Source organism: Hetaerina americana, unplaced genomic scaffold (assembly GCF_022747635.1).
Source record: "Hetaerina americana unplaced genomic scaffold, ioHetAmer1.1.p SCAF_1, whole genome shotgun sequence".
Lineage (NCBI taxonomy): Eukaryota > Metazoa > Arthropoda > Insecta > Odonata > Calopterygidae > Hetaerina > Hetaerina americana.
The window spans coordinates 11,540,490-11,547,329 of NW_027286069.1; positions in this window are offsets into that span (position 1 = coordinate 11,540,490).

Here is a 6,840-nt window from a genome sequence, read left to right on the forward strand (position 1 = left end):
TGCTCCCAATTCAAGGAGAAACAATGAATAATGACGAATTGTTATCGATGATCGGTATCAAACAGCACAAGGGGATAATATTTCTTGATTATTCGATCATCTTAACAATTATGGTGGGCGTCTTTTCAGTTGGTAGGAACCAGGTTACTTAACACATATCCTTGAAGAGAGAGGTTCTTATATTTCCCATCGATAATAATATGGATTCAAAATAATAATAATAAATAAATAATAACCGAGTATTCCAAGGATGATACATTGAAAAATATTACCTGGATCGAGTCATTGTTATTTGTCCATGTGGTGTGGACATGTTATTATTCAAGTTGAGTTTTGCTTTTGTTATTTCTCCTCGGAATTGGGTTGGTTTGATACTGGTAAGCAATACGGGAAGCGCACGACAGAAAATGGACAAAAAATTATGCTGTGTTTTAACTGACTAGGACATAATTATGAAGGCCGCTGCACAGTTTAAAAGAAAGTAATAATTGATCCATTATTTCCTTTCTAAATATTACAAAAATCTGTCTAATTCAGCTCCCGCAGTTTATTATTTACGCGTCCGTTAGTAATCCGTACGTATTTAATAGGAATATATCTGGGTACAACAATGAATTGCAAAAATAAATAATCCTGTACAACCGTTACCAAGGATACACTTGTATTGTAACGATTATCCTAAGTGGGGAACTCAATGTGTAAGTTGATTAAGAAATTTTTACTAATATTTATTAGGATATTTTATCTACGTGTTAGAGTTTATGAATCAATGATTTTAAACATTTAGCCTTGTACCATAACCTCAGAATACAATTTAAAAGAAGTGGATTATATTAATTGTAGATAGAGTAAATGATAAAAAATGAAGGATTGCATTTTGTTTGCCATTTCCGAAAAAAGATATAACTGTTGTAACCTTATTCCCTGCACTAATTACTGGTTATATCGTATTTTGAAAGCGTGTACCATTCTACATCAAATTTCACAAATGGGAGAGTAAGATTTCTACAAGCTGCGTTTGAATGCGATGCGTCTAGACATGGGTGTTTACATGCACGATGATTAGATGGTGCCCTTTCCTTAAGGTGGTAATGATTTAATGTTTGGGAAATGAAAAGGTGACAAAAGTAACGATGAAAGCGGGATAAAAGCACTTAAAATAATGCGCGTTCTTGAATTTGCAGGCTGTGGTAAAAAAAATAATCATGGAGAGCAAGACGATTTGGAAGAATTGGGAGGTGGGTATGTTGATGAAATGGATGAAAGGGGTTTGCGGTGTGAGATAGGGTGTACTTGGGGGGTGATTTTGGGGGTGTTTTGGGGAATTATTTGGGCGGTGATTTGTGGGATGAGTTGGAGGGTGGGTTTGAGGAAGAGGCGATGGAAGAGTTTGGAAGTGGTTTGCTAGGAGAATCGGGAGGTAGGGATGTTTTAGAGCTGGTGTGGTGTAATTTTGATTTTTGGGATGATGATGACAGCGACTCGGATGAAAGGGAGGAAAACATAGAAGAGGGTGATGCAGATGATGGGTGGCCTTGGGGATGATGTTGCTGGCTTGGATGAAATTAGGGGATTAAAGTTGTATGGTTTGTGGGAGAGGAGCAATATGGCTACTTCAATGGTCCTTGCCATACAGGTATGGTCGGCTATTAGGAATGCAGTAGCCAATGTCCCCCCATATATTCCTTGACTCCAACTACACCTGAGTGAGCACACACTGCTGAGACGAGCATTCCACCCCAGGCCCTTTGAATAAGGTGAGAACCTAGTAGCAGATAAAATGCTAAGTCATTTCAAACACACACACTCCATCATACACATTTATTAACAACAAAATAGTTGTTAATAAATTAAAGTGATGTCTCTCATTGAAATAGTATCCATAGACCTTAATCCATATTGCAACATTGAAGTATCCGAAGAGGAGAAAATTTTGTCTTAAAATAAAGAGAGTAATTTAAATTCTGTATCCCAATCATTGTGTCTTTCTCTTATTTTTGGTGGCAATTTTTTTAGGTTTTAGATATTTAGAATTATAATGAGAAGAATGCAGTATCCACTTACCATAAAATAATATACGTTTAATGACAATGTTTTTTTTGACGTATTACATGATTTATTTAATTCGCGCACTCACACATGCATACATGTGTGTGTGTGTGTGTGTATATGTATGTATGTATATATATAATATATATACATATATATATATACACATATATATATATACATATATATACATATATATACACATATATATATATACATATATATACATATATATACATATATATATACATATATATACATATATATATACATATATATATACATATATATATACATATATATATACATATATATATACATATATATATACATATATATATACATATATATATACATATATATATATATACATATATATATACATATATATATACATATATATATATATACATATATATATACATATATACATATATATATATATACATATATATATTTTGCTCTATTCCCTGGACTGCCACGACCCACACACACAGATATACATATTTGTAAAATAATATGTAATTGAATCTTTCCAGGAACATTACAAGTGTTTTTAGGCTATTCACCTCATATGATGTTATTTACTGAAAAATAAAAACCCAATTATCTTCATTCTGCACGTTTTCAATGCTTCCTTATCTTTTGTAGAAAACATACAATTGCTTTCTTTATTTCCAGAGCTTTACAGGTTTCGGCAAACAACAACTAGGCCAAGAATTATTCATCATATTCAAAGGTAGTGAAATTAAAGGAACACAGGGCCAGGAAAGTCCTTTTGCAAATTCAAAATAGAGGTACAGGAGAAGATCAAAATTTAAATATTTGCAAAATTTTATGAGCCTAATTCAACTGATATTTAGATAGAATATAAATAACAAATTGAGAACTTTTATTGAAAATTTTGAATCCAATCACCCATTGCCACATTAATGTCAGAAGTAAGATTTATTCACCAATTCATAAACTATTTCCTGATTGCATCCATATTTGCAAATATTGAACTTTTTTTTAGTACAAAGACAGAGGAATATTAAAATTTAATTCTGCAATCATTAGTATAGATATTTTGACCGAATTATATTAGCTGATAAGTATTCAATCAACCTATTGTGGGAATCTTCTCAATATCATATGCGATATATCATGATTGACAAACACTCACAATGGAAAAGCATATCCTGGATTGTATCCTCAATTATCCTGAATCCTTCACCATGAATTAAAAAAATGAATAAATTATTATAATATTAATATGCTTAAATGCTTGCACAACATTGTTGCAGGAAATGCACTGCAACAAATAAGCATGATTAAAGAATACTTGGTACAATTGTAATGAGGACATGAGCCTATTACCACCATATGTACTCTTCTCCACCTAAAAGGGCACCAGGGGCGGATGTTGGATGGGATAGAGGGAGGAAGCAAGTACAGAGACGAAGAAGGGCTTGTTGTACAGTCAGATGTTGGACTATGTTTTGTCAGGAGAAACAAAATATTTACTTGGTATTTGTGTCCATCCTAACCTTAGCCGGTAGATTATCTAAAAGATATATATGCATATATTTACGAAATAGTAGTCCTTATCTATACTATCCTTGAGTATAGGCATTTTAACAACAGTTTAATGTCTGTATGGTTGTCTAACAATTAGGATAAGAGAAAGTCAAGAGCATCTTATACGTTAACTTAAGCTAACAATGGGTAAATAGTGAAAATACGTTAAAGATACTTTCTCGTGCAATTCGGGTATTTTAAACATCAGCGAGGGCACAAGGGTTACAGAACAAAATAAATGTTCAAATGAAAGTTGGAATTTCCTTTTTTTAGTCATTTAAAACCCTCCCTTGGACTGCAACCTAGACGAGTGAGAAGGCTTATGCGTTCCGATGACCCCTAGCACTCTGCTGACGGGGGTAGTGATAATTGCTCCTGGTAGGGTCACCCATAGGTCGAAGGTTAGGAGCCAGACGAAAGGCAGTCCACACCTGTTCCTCAATGAGGTGGTTGCAAATGCGTCTGACAACATCGGGGCGTTATTGAGAAACGGTGTCGTGTTAAAAACACTATTGAGTAAGGCGATGGGAAACTGCCTCAATTATTAATCATATGAATTTTATGATGGACAATTTAAAGAAAATGAGTCCTGGTAACTACAGACATGGTCACTGTTCAGGTATACATGACAGCAAGTCAGAAGGAAGGAGGAAGAATAGGGTATACGTTCAGTTTAAGGATATAATCACGGGTGTTCCTAGATGGAATCATTTGATAGTGATGGGGGATTGGAATGCCATGGTAGGCAAAAGAAGAGATGGTGATGAGGTGGGGACTACGGTTTAGGTACGAGGAATGACCATGGGGGAAAGCAATTTTGTTCTGCAGGAGACAGGGGTTAAATCAACAACAATTGGTTTAGACACAACAAAAGGCATAGATAGACATGCAAATTGACAGGCGACTCAGAAAGGTATCAGTTATATGGTTAGGCACAGATTCAGGAACAGCGTGATCATTTCGCTGAGTTTCCCAGGAGCAGATGCAGATTCTGATCACGATTTAGTGTGTAGCATGTTATTCAAAAAGATTAGGTAGGAGAGGTGGGTTAGGAAGTGGAATGTAGAAGCATTAACTTGATTGCCAATGCAAGAGTTTCAGCAGGCTGTAGAGAAACTCAAGAATGACAGTAAAGAGCTGAGTACTATTGAGGAAAACAGGGAATATATTAAGAAAGGGATACCTAAAGCCGCAAAAGAAACTATAGGAACTGTTAATAGGAAAAGGACAAGGAAACCATGGCTAACTGATGAGATGATTAAAAAGATAGCTGAAAGAAGAAAATGGAGGAAGGTAAACACAGAGTTCGGCAGAAGGAAGTACAAAGAGTAGAATAATAAATTGAGACAGGTAACAAATAAAGCAAAAGAAGCATGGTGGAAGATGTAATGTGAGGACATGAAAATTTTGCAGAGGAAGGGTGAAATTGGTGCACTATACAAGAAGGTTAAAACACACTGGGGAATGAGGAAGGGAAGATCTGCGTTAACAGTTGGAGAAAAATCAGGTAAGATAATAGTTGAAACAGAAAAGATCCAATAGAGATTAAACGAATATATAGAACTGTATGGTACAGATCTTAGGCCAACAAGCTTAGACATAAAAGGAGTATATGACGTAGATGAAAATAGCTTAGGTTCAGACATACTTGACGATGAGATAGAAAGGCTATGCTAAATGTTAAAATATTGGGCAAAAACTTTAATATGTGGAACAGTTTACAAGGTGAGATCAAAAAAAGACCGGAAAGATTTTATTCTGCGCAAACCATTCAAAGGATCGAAATGAGACAAGGCACCATCTAGTGACACATATGACGACTAAAACAAGAGGTGTTGCATTTGTTTACATCAAATTGTTACGCAGCAGCAGCCATACGTGTCTTAACCTGTTCGTCACCACGTGCAACGGCAGCAATGAGGGAGCTAGAGGAACAGCATGTGTGCATGCAATTTTGTTTCAAACTTGGCAAAAGTGCTGTGGAGACATTTCGAATGATTCAGCAAGCCTTTGTTAATGATGCTATGAGTCGAAGCCAGTGTTTTGAGTGGTACAGTCGTTTTAAATTGGGCAGAACCTCTACAGATGAAGATTCACGAACGGGGTGGCCTTCCACTTCGACAGACCCCAACCATGTCAATTTGGTGAACGATTTGGTACGGGCAAATCGCCGTTTAACTGTAAGGGAGAGAGCCAAGTGAAGTAGTTTTGGATCCTGTAAGATAATTTTGACAGGCATTTTGGGCATGACGCACGTCGCATCAACATTTGCTCCGCGGGTGCTGACTGATGAACAAAGAGAAAAACGTGTGGACATTTGTCAGGAACTCCTTGATTGAGCCTCAGTGGAAAGGTCCTCGTTCTCCGCGACCAAAGAAAGCTCGCATGTCCCGGTCCAATGTGAAGGTCATGCTGGTGTGTTTCTTCGATTGGCAAGGGCTGATTCATTACGAATACCCTCAAGGTCAAACCGTCAACAAATATTTCTGGGCGCCGATTAGACTCTATTGCGGACACAAAAACTAATTGTACTGCGGACCTGAAGAGGATCCCTAAGGCGGCTTACCAGGCAGGGTTCGAGAGCTGGAAGAAACGTTGGCAAAGGTGATCCTTGCAAAAATCATTACTGGAGGTGGCTGGCATCAACTTCAGCCTATTTGTAAAAGCTCCTACCTTCTTCTAAAACACTTCTTCAATAGGTGAACTGTTCTACCTTTCTGTTTATGCCTACATCCCTAATGTTTCCTCAACCTTCGTATTGATTTTATTAGTTACAAACCTATTTTTACTCCTGCCTTCTCATGCCTCTCATACCATATCCTTTGCATATATATTGAAAACAACAGATGATAATGGACATGGCAGCCATAGTTCCCTGCTTAGCACCGCACATCCTAACTCTACACAACTTACATTCACCACCCACACTGCACCTTCTGAGACATGTAATGATTGTATTTAAGTTATAAGATGAACTATTTGTAAATATAAGTTTTCATACAAAACTAAAATCCTAAAAGACTACTGCTACGCACATAATTTAATATATATATACTATTATATTTTCAATTGCCATATACTCTCCGAATGTTAAAATATTTAGTTGTTATTATGACTGCTAATTATTTGCATAGTTCTCAATATATTCAGTTTAAGTATGCAAGTAATTTGTCATAGTTGATATTTCAAATTATGATATATTTATCCAAATGCTGACATTGAACCGAATAT